Consider the following 11,548-nt stretch of genomic DNA (forward strand, 5'->3'; position numbering starts at 1 on the left):
GAGAGGCAATATAAAGCCTCTGTCCTGCTAGAAAAGTGCCATGTAAGAGCCGACCAATCACTTTTTTTCTCTACTACATCCTTTTGCTATTTGCTGATAGAGCAACCAAAGTTCCCCACATGCATCATTAAAGCTTCATTTCAGCTTGTGATTAGTTTTAGTTTTGCCTCCAGCTTGCTCAGCACTGAGTGCAGGGGGGGAAAACCCCAACATGTGATGCATCATCGGCCTGTGAGGAGGATATCTGTTGCATCACTTGACATTTTTGTGCGATGACCGGTGTTTTGAGAGAAGCATAGAAAGGCCAAGACAAAGGCTATGGCTAATTGCAGTGTGGGATTAAAATAATAACTGTAGTAACTTCCCTTACTCTGAGGCCAGACGGGGATAAAGAGGGGTTACAGCCTCAGAAATGGACTTCTCAGTTGCCTGGAGCCTGTTTGACCCTGTAAGCTTTTATTTTATATTTAGTGGTTGATCTAAATCACAATCATGTGTCGTGAATTCCAAAAAAATCCTCGCTTGACAGTAGTAAAATGCTTCTAATTGAAACCCGCACGTCCCACTGTGCATGTTGGCTAGTCAACCAAACAATGGGTGTGTTATAAATATGACTTTTTTTTAATATATAAATTCTTAAAGTAAATCCAGGGCTTTAGAAGACGAGGGTTCGGTAGTTGATTCGACCAAACCACAGCCAGCTCGAGCTGTTACTACACATTTATTGGGCTTTGTGAAAGTCTTAGACGATGATTGATCATAATTCACCGAGCTGGCTCATTGCATGGCTGATGTAACTTCCCTTTTCACTCTCGGTGATCACATTCACAGTTGACCTTTTCTTGCCAATGGACCATTTCCAGAGGAATGGCGTTATTTTTATTTTTTTTTACCTTACTAAAATCCAAACATGCAGAGTTTACATGATATCCAGCCAGAAGGGCAAAAAGGCAAACAGACAGACAGCTGATGCGGCCAATCAGGGCTCAGTACGGTGATTCATACACCTGTTTGGTCCAATAGTGAGACAAACAAACCGGAGCCCGCCAGAGGATCCAGGCTCGAGTTCAGGCCGACGCTGCCAGAAAGTGACTCAATAGCAGGTTTTTGGTCGACGCAGAGTAAATCAAAGAGGACAACGATTATGCACCACGGACCATAAGAGCAGGTGACTTCAAGATTTATTTCCAATAAATCTGCTTTGTTCCTCTTGATTTATACCTGTTCCTAAAACCACATCAGCAGCTCATTATGGCTGCAGCCATTATAGTATATGCATTGCTAAATTAGACAGAGATGCATTGTCAGCAGTTTTTTTTTAACCACATTACTTATTATTAAGGCATGTTACTGAATAATATTGGAAAGCAAATTAAGATTTATTTCCTTGTTAACATAAATGGCATCCAGTAATGACGGCAGGTTTCTAATGTACAGCACATGCAGCAAGATGCTAAGAACAGGTTTACAGAACCTGACTGAATGTATAGAAGCAGGTTTGCAAAGCAACTTTAAATATTCTTTAACACTGGTTAATGTTGACTTTACTAAATATTGATGGTGTATTTTCAGTGATGAGTAACTAGTTAATTTAGCTTTAGTTCAGGTTTTATTTTTCAGAGTTTCAGATTAACAGTAAACAACCACAAGGAGCCACTCTTATATTGGCTCTCGTGCTCCAATCAGAGGCAGGGGGGGGGGCCTTCAGACCTTATGGACAGTTAGTCAGATTTGATGGTGAGTGGGAAACATGCTGATTGGCTTATCCCTACAGGCTTTATTATTGGGTCAAAATAGAGTTCAAACAGATAATTCAAAAGTCCTTCAATAAATCAACTGGACAGAATAATGACAGTAATAATATATAATTTTGTGTAAAAAGTTTAACTCCAAGTGGATGAATTATCATGGTGACTAAATTGTGATTTGAGGTCCAGGCATTACTCATGTTGTGGGGACCTGTTTACACAGTCACATTATGGGGACTCGTCTTCCTTATGGGGACAAAAAGCAGGTCCCCATAACGTAGATCATTCAATTTGAAGGTGAAGACATGTTTTCAGGTTTAGGTTTATGTTTAGGTTAGGGTTAGTATTTAGTGTTGGGCAAGTTATAACTATGGTTAATGTTAGAGTAAGTCTAACATTGACAATGTAATGTCCCCTGAAGTTACGGAGAAATCAGTGTGTGTGTGTGTTGTATTGTACTGTACTTGGTGCTGCCTGGAAGCCATTGGCCGGCAGCAGCAGCAGTTTTTGTTTGGTGAATCACAAACAGGGTGTGTTTTGGATACGACTTTCTCTGCTTTAACATCTTCATCCAGATGATGATGATTGTCAGTTGGAGAATTTGGTTTTCTTGTGATCCCAGAACCTGTTTATGGGATCAAAGTGGACCTGGAGGTGAAATATTCCCTTTATTTTATTTATGGCCAGTGATTTATCTCAGGAGCGTTTGTCAAAGGAGAGATCTTCTTTGAACACATGTTGGTGGGCGTTGGTGTCCAGCAGGATTTTTGGAACAGTGCAGCATGATGTAGTTACACTGAGTATAAAAAGATAAATGAGATGTGATTACAATGGTTTGTAGACATGTTTTCTCAGGCTGATGTGGAAGAGAGAGCAAAGATTTCTGAGTTGTTTGCAATCACACAAGCAAAGCGTCTCCAAGTCCCAATGAATCAGCCCGAGCTCTGGAACAGGTGACTGGATGTTGACTGTCACAGATGATCATCTCTCCCATAAAGGATAGTTATGGTTTATTTCAATCTTATTCTCATACTTGTTGGTTTGGTTTGTGTTTCTTTGCCTGATCCTGCTGAGACAAGCAACTGACAACTGACATTCATTCTGTATTAAATCATCTCTATAAGTTTAACCATTTCTTTATAGATTATATGGTTTCATTGATTCAGAGACACAAATATATGCCTTTTGCCTTTGAAATGTCAGATTTCAAAATCATCCCCTGGTGGCTGGCTGCAGTATAGTTCAGAAAACACACCTCCTCCATGTTAGTGGTTGGGACACTAAAAAGTCAAAGTCAAATACATTTTTCGCAAAGATGGTTTTAATCATTTTAGGTTGATGTCATCACGCTGATGTATGTTCAGGTGTTTATTTTGGTTTGGTTTGAATTTGTCATTTGATGCTTTAAAAACTGGGTGAAACATTATTCACAACTGAAATTGACTCGTGATTGGCCGAGCATGTGCTTCAGCAGAACTTCGCTACCGCGGCTCCATTCTCCAGATCATTACTGCGTCGACTCCGGCTCCGAATCATGTTGTCGGTACAAGACGGCAGTGTTAGGATGGTGGGAGGAAGTGGAGACACATCGTCCATCTTGACCATGAGATTTAATGTTTAAAAAGTCAACATTAGTGAATTAAAAGTGTTTTTACAAGCAGAAAAATGCCAGAAATTCAGTTTAACCTGGCTAAGAGTCAGCTCTGCCATGTATTTATGTATTCTATTCAATTTATTCCATCTATTTATTTAAATTTTAGATATGAATCAAGACTAATACCATCGTCCTTGAAAGGTTTCCCAGGTATATGAAGGTGTTTCAGGTGCCAGGTGCTGATCAGACGCATGTCGACTCTTTCTCATGCAGGCAGGAGTGAAACGAATCAAGTAATGATGGGTGTGTGACAGATTTGGTGGAAAGACAAAACCAGACGCTCGCTGGTCCTCATTAGGACTGAGGTCGTTCTCTCCGGCTCGCAGTCTGGGAGAGACAGGCAACCGTGTCCTTTCTGGGCAGCAGAGCGAAGGTGGATTATTCGAAGCAGATATAGGACTTTGCCTGCGGGCAGGGTGTGAGAGAGGATGCTCGAGAACAACAGACGCGGCTTGACAGCGCAGAGTCTGAGGATTTCCTCTGTCAGGCCGCTCATTTGTCGCCACGTTTGCCTGCCAAAAAATGTTGATGCCGAAGCGATGGCGTAATGATGAGGTCTGATAGAGCGGTTGTCGACCCAGGTGGAGGCGATTGGTTGTAAAAATGATCAAAACTCTGTGAGCTCCACTCTTGGCACAGACGTTTCTTGCTGCTAGCTAGAGTTTTGAAACGGATTTCACAGAGGTTAGATATTATTTCCATAAGTTTTCCATGTTCATCATTTGATTTCTGATGCATAAGATGAGATAAATTCAGTGCCAGTCAGATGAGAAACTGATGACTTTCTGATAATGTTTATATGGACAGCAATGATCTGATATCGAGACAATAGAATAAGACACTGCCATGTAAACAGCATGTTCTGATTACCTTAACCTGAATAAGGTCAAACATTTATCAAATCAAGCAGCAGAGAATTTAACTGCATTATATAGAACATACATAAGTATATAAAGATGGATGACACGACTTCCTCCCACTGTCCAGAAATGAAGGCAAAATATCCTGGTTATGAACGCTGCCATCTTGTGTCGATTATGTAATTTGGACACAGAGTCTATGCAAAAGCGATCGGGGATGGAGCCCTGGTATCGAGGGTCCATCGATAAACCTGCCTGACCAATTGTGACTCAGTCTCAGATGTCAATCATAACATTTTCCCCAATTTTATAGCATCAAAACACTGATCAACTTACCAAAAAAATGAGCACTATGATGAGAAACTCCTATTTTTGGTATACTTTGACTTTTTAGCCCGTGGAGGAGGTGGGGTTTATTACCTATACTGCAGCCAACCACCAGGGGGCAATCAAGGCTCTTTGGCTTCTTCTTTGATGTCGTCCATCTTTATATACAGTCTATGATGTAGACATGCATTGTAACGTCCATTTTGTGACATCGACTCGTACAACATTTAGCAACTGCTTGAACTCACATCAGGCTAAGCTCTGCAAGCAGACGTATGAATGGAATATTCCATTATCAACTCATATAAACATCATAATCAAAATAATGTTTTACTCAGAATAAGGTCAATAGTCGGAATATTGCTGTCCATGTAAATGTCGTCAATGTCTGTTATTTGCATAAGTTTCATTTCCCTGAACAGAACCACAGCTCATAACAACTGCAACAGATATGGCTCGATGCCATTTATCCACTTACCGTCTGTTAAATATCTCTATACCAGTTGTATTGAACTTTAAGATGTGAGTGGTCCAGGGTCTCTGGGCACTGATGTGCACTTTGGCTCCGCGTGAAGCACTCATCTATTGGATTTGTCCGCAAGCACATGGGAACAGTGACAGATCCCCTGTCACAGAGAGCTCAGGCCATTTTCAACATGTCACTTCCTTCTGGGTCACTGGATTCGTACCACGTAGTTTAGAACAAGCTGAAAACAGCACTCACCATTGTTTTAACTTGAAAGGGAAAAACATACGGACGAATCTTCTCCTTTGCAAAACAAAATTCCTGATACGCATAAAATATTTTGTCATCATGAGGAAGCACATGACAGTGCATGTTATCAACAGACGTGATGTTTTGAGGCCAGAACATGTGAGAGTTTGACAGTTTCTATTCACAGAAATCAGCCATTTCTGAAGTCCTGCCCAGAAATAAAAAAGTGATTATAGTCACATGAGGACCTTTTTAATACGATTGCTGGTGGAGGGGATTGAGGGTCACACTCATGCAGATCGATTGTTGCTTTCGTACGGACAGACTGAGGACAAACGCCGCAGCGGGTGATTAAATCCAGGCCCCTACGCTTGGACGCTTCTGGGGCAGATTTTCCAAGAGCAAAGGGACTTGGCGCCGGGGATCCTGTGTATTTTCCACCCTGATCTCTGCTTGGCGGAGCTCTAAATAATAAAAAGCTCCCATTTACTGAGCTGCCCGGGGTTCCCTGTGTACAAACACGAGCCCTGCACCAACACCCCCCACCACTGCTGTTTTAATGCCATGGGGGGTTTACCTCACACGCCACTAAGCTCCCATCCTGCAGTTGTCTAAAAAACAGCGGCCACTCACACGGGTCAGGCAGAAGTGGTTATGAGGTAATTTTACAAGGACCAAGCTGCACAATGCTGGACTTGATCGACGCACACGGGTCGGAGCAAACAACCGACAAATATCTCAACCTAAAAAAAAAGCCAAGGAAAAAGCTCTAAAAGTGAAGACGTGAAGGTTTTTGGTTTCCGCTGTCGTGTACACTGTACCCACACCTGCACCAGTCAATACTGCACATATGTTTTCACTGTTATTTTTAATTGCATCACGCAGGGATGTAGGGTGTGAGTCCAGCTTGATCACGGAAATGTAGCAAGCTGCGCTGAAACGTCCATTCATGCGGCCATGCGTGGATGTGTGTTTATTTAACTACTGTGCAGGTTAATCTGGGCCCTCAAAGCCCGGCGCTGTGTGCCGGTGCCAAGGCTCACAAACCTTCAGCGCTCTGATCCGACTGCCAGCTTTGAAACCTGAGGCCGCGGGAGAGAACCCTCCTCCTCCACCAGCTCTCAGGCCTCTCCTGCTCTCGGAAGAAAAGTTTAAAGGTAAAATCCAAGCGGGTTTTTTTTTCTTCTCTTTTCTTGCAAACTGTTGCATGAATAACTCACTTGTCGTTAAGCGTGTGCCGTACAGTTGGAAAATGTTCGACTCGTCCTGCAGCACTGCTGGTCATTACAGTGAAATGTCACTGACAGGATTTGGTAGCACCTTTACATCCACATGCCCACAGGCATAAACCTTTTAATGGAGAGATCCAGTCTCCGAGCGGCTGCGTAGGCGCAGGAGTGAGCTCCAAAAGCCAAAACAGTAGCTCGGCAGGGCAGGGAAAATTAAGTGACTTTTCCACTTTTACCAGCTGAGCCACTTTCCCCAATGAAACAATAAAATAAAAACAACACATAAGCCCTGGAAGAAATTTGTCCCCGGCTGCAGAAGGTAATCAACGCGGCCACAGCCACAAACTGTGACGCCCTGTTTACTGTGACACAATAAAATGCAAGTGTGGCACTCTGAGTGTTAGTGTCACAATAAGATGGGTTTAAACTTTCTTTTATTATAGACGAGAGATGTTTAATAAGTCTTGTTTGAATGTTTGCTGGTCCTACTGAAGAAATATACAATATGGCACGAAGTAGAGTGCAGAACCTCCGCCAAGGCCCAACAGTCCCCTTCAATTCAATCAAGTCTCAACAGCCAAGCCAATAAAACAATGCAGATCATGAAATCATAATCTCCACTGCAGATGAATGAGAAGTTAGTGAATAGTATTTATTCACAACATAAGGATCCCACTGATGAGAAACAAAGCTACGCTGTAAAAACACGACATATATAAAGTTTCCTGGCAAATCCACAGTAACAGATACAGAAACCGTATCGTGATCTAAGGAACAAGTGTAACCCCCAACCCTAACCCTAACCCTGACCCAAGACTGACACAAACCTACACCCCTTATGAAACCGTGTTTAAAATCGCTAGATACAGATTTATACTTGGATCTGCACCGAATTTCCCACTTTCATAGATATCACCTAAATATGCCCGATTTTTGTGTCCAGGTCCTTGAATTGACTGAGCTCTTCCTTGGCCCATGTCCCATCCTTCAATCAAATTCCGCGGAAATCCATTAAGTGGCTTTTGCGTAATCTCGACAAACAAACCAAAAAACTAGAGAGGCACTCAGAAGATCGCATATTTATACCAAGGCCCAACTGTCTCCTTAAATTCAATGAAGCTGCACCAAATGTCCTACACCCTCAGATATCAGTTTCACTTAATGTTTGTTCACATAGAATTCAAATCCTATTCTCATTAACTAATTGAGGATTTTCCAATTTCCGTCCAAGCATGATAATTTCTCTTTGCTCCGATCATTAACAAATAAGCAAACAGACAGGATCAGTGCATGGTGTGTTGTTTTGTTTGTTCAGAATGGAAAACCAAACACATACATTTTCTGTGTTTGCTATTTCAAGTTCTCCTTATCAGAGGAGCTGAGGTGGCCACACACAGACACACACACACAAACACACACACACACACACACACAGACACACACACAGACACACAGACACAGAGAGAAAACAGAGCGAGGTCTTTATCTTCTGTGTAACGTGGAGAAAACGCCGGTACCAAGCACAGCTCGTCTGGCGCTGAGCCGGTGTTAAATATGAAGAATGGGTTTTAGAGTTTGACTTCACAGCAGCACCTCCCTCCTCTGCAGTCCATCTGCACGAGGCTAATGTTTCTCCAGCGTGTGCACGGATGAGGTGCTCGTACTGCGGCTCCTCCAAAACACACCGAGCGGGCCAGCTGTGTGCGACAAAATCTTCACCGCACTTACTTGTGTTTCACTCTCGGTCGCAGTTACACTTTCATCCCCTGTTTTGATACCCTCCTTGTCAGCCTGAGCGCTCCTCACTCTGCTTTTCTCATCTCTTCAAAGTGATTTGGCCTCATCCACTCTGTCTCGCTTCTTTTTTTCCATCCCTGTGCACACCCTCCCATTCATGCCCCGTGAGTCCGATTGGCTATCTCAGCCCCTGGCGATGTTATTGGCAAATGTCTGGTTTATTTCTAGTTTATAACTAGTCGGACGGAGGCCTGCAATCTCGTCCCAAAGCCTCATTTGACTTAAACGGCACACAGCTGATTACAGAAGGCCGTTTTTCCTCCCACCTCGCTTGACAAACTAAATATAGTCTTTATAATTTGAACTGTGTATTTTTGGTTTTTGGGGATTTGCGGGTGCAGGACGGATCGCGGTGTGGATAGTTGATAATATCTGTGAAGCGCCAGCGGGCAGATTGGATCAGCCGCGCTCAGTGCAATGACGCACTTCACCATCATGCAGCGGCGTTGCAGAATAAATCATCGTGCCACGGAGTATTAAGGATTTTTGCTCACAGGCTGCGCACCATGAGAGCGAAGTGCGCCATATCCAAGCCTGTGGTCGTGCGGGTAATCTGTCACAATACCCACAAGGCCATGAGGTACACGAGCACGTCTAGGAGTGGGTGATGTGATGATATATAGCAAACGATACCATTTATACTGAGTTAGACTTACTTTAAAGGACTGGTGATTTGCACGAGTAGACTGTTTCGATAATCATTGAGAGTTGGCTCTCTCTAAAGTTACAAAAGTACCTACTAGCATCTCTAAAGCTCAGTATACCAACCATAGACTGTATATAAAGATGGACGAGTGTTTCTCTTCTTCCTCCCATTCTATAAAAATGAAGCCAAAATGTCCCAGATAAAGGAACCACTTGCACTTTCGGCCTCATTTGGTGCCAGACTGTGCAGATGCGATCGGGGATTGAGCCACAGTATCGAGGTCCTGCTGATACACAAGCTCGGCCAATCACGAGTCAGTCTCAGCTGTCAATCACGATGTTTCACCCTGTTTTTACAGCATCAAGTAACCAGTTAAAACCGAACTTACCGGACACATCATCACTATCTAAAATGACAGAAACCACCTTCCTATCAACTAACACTGACGAGGCAGAGTTAATGACCTATACTCCAACCAGCCACCAGGGGGGCGATCAGGATCATTTGGCCTCACTTTTTGGGGAGCTTTCGTGTCATCCATCTTTATGTACGGGCAAATGGAGGTGTAAAAATAACAATTTGGGATTTTATAAGTTTCGTGATCACGGTGAAGTTCCACAATGAATAGTTACAGTGTGAGTGTATGTGTGTGTGTTTTTTAATGTAGAGGTGAAGGTAAGCAGACTTTTTAGCTTTGTTAAGCTAAACTAATTGCCCCATACTTAAAGTACAGACATGAGAGCAAAGCAAAGCAAAAAGTACTTCAGAATAAAGTACATTTTTATTGCTCATGTAAAATGTACTCAACAAAGCAGAAATCTAATTGACAAATATCCAAGTTTTATTCCGACCTGGCTCAAACCTCAACTTAACTTGTAATTCTGCATGAAGAGACGCACGTGTTGGATCTTCACAGCAGAGAAGTAAAGTAACCTATCAAGTGACGGCAGTCGAGCAAAATCCCTGAAAACAAAGTGACACATGTAGAGTAAGTTGTTCCTAGCAGCTCTGAAATGGCATACACATACAAGAGGCCTCATTCAAACATCCATGTCTACATGTGAGAAGTTTCCCCAGCGAGACCCACACCCTGCTCGTCCTCGTCCTTTTATGACCTTCCTGTCTACACTTCATATATTCCACATTAATAAAGCTCATAAAGAGAAGGAAACTCGGCTGTGTGTTATAAATAGTGTTGACACAACAAATGACGCATGATGTCACCGTCTTCATGAAACCAAATATGAACCCACTCCTCTTTCTTTGCCTTTTTTCTCAATTTGCTTCCAAAGCAGATGTAAAAATCTCTCTTTTAGAACGAAGTGATGAATCTGATATTTCCACAGATCCATGCGATCTGATGAGTCTGTAGCACCGGGCGAAAATAAGCTGCGATAGAAACTTCAACAATCAATCTATGGCAGAGGACGGGTCATTAGCTGAACTGGAGAACAATGAGATCATCAGAGAATCATTCTGCTCTTTGAGGACTGGCCTCAAGTCAGGATGATGTCATGATGGAGCTGCTCCGAGGCAACTTTATCTCTCTATGCCAGCGAGAAGTTTCAAATTCAGATCTTCACTGCTGCTCTCTCTCCTCTCTCTGCACTTTATTCAGTCTATCTTCTCATTTCTGATCAGAGGAATCAATAAAGAATTAATATGACACAGAGAACTGAAATCATATCCTCGGTGAACTTTGATCATGTTTTCCCTTTGAGTCCCTCACTTGAATCCTTCTGGGCCCTTATGCTCGTCAGAGGGAGTCATGTGGAACAATGCTGCCCCCTTGTGACCAGGAGGGGTACACACAGCCCTGTATTTATTTATATATGAAAAAGTGTGACAAGTTATATATTAGAATGATTTGTATATAAGTATATCATCATTTAAAAATGTATTATGGTATCAAACCCAGAAACAAGATTTAGTTGTCTTTTACACTTCAGCTGTGTGGGTGTACTGTCATAAGTACTGTACAAAAAAAACACAATGCTTTTATACTTTGAATACGCTTTTCATTTCTGCCCTTCCGTCTCTCTGGGTGCAGAAGCTCTACACGCAGTGCCTCAGGACGTCCCTCAGGCTCATAAAGGAGAGGACTCCCCCCCCCACACACAACAAACTGTTCTTCCTCTGACAGGGGGGGTACAGGACCCCCTGGTCTCACATAACTTTTCCTCTCAGACCAGAAGACAACAAAATAAACAATGAAAACAATCCTTTGCAATGCAAGAACCATAAATCTGCAGTATTCAACCTTCGCTGCTACCACATATTATGAGATGCTGTCTTATTACTTTTGTTAAATTGTTTTTATCAGCGTGAATGCATTTTGTATCCTGTGTCTGCTTTGTGTGTCAAAGCACTTTGAAACCCTGTTTTTACATAGATATTAGTTTTATTATATTATTATTATCATATGTCTGTATAAAGTTTTTATTTTTTATTCTACTACTGTATATTATTTTGTAAATACACTTTTATTTTGTAGTACTATATTCATGCTTTCAGGGCCAGATCAAGCCTTAATGGGGCCAAAAGCGGAAAAGGGGTCTGGTGGCCTCCACTC

This window comes from Hippoglossus hippoglossus, chromosome 24 (genome assembly GCF_009819705.1).
Source record: "Hippoglossus hippoglossus isolate fHipHip1 chromosome 24, fHipHip1.pri, whole genome shotgun sequence".
NCBI classification, from domain to species: domain Eukaryota; kingdom Metazoa; phylum Chordata; class Actinopteri; order Pleuronectiformes; family Pleuronectidae; genus Hippoglossus; species Hippoglossus hippoglossus.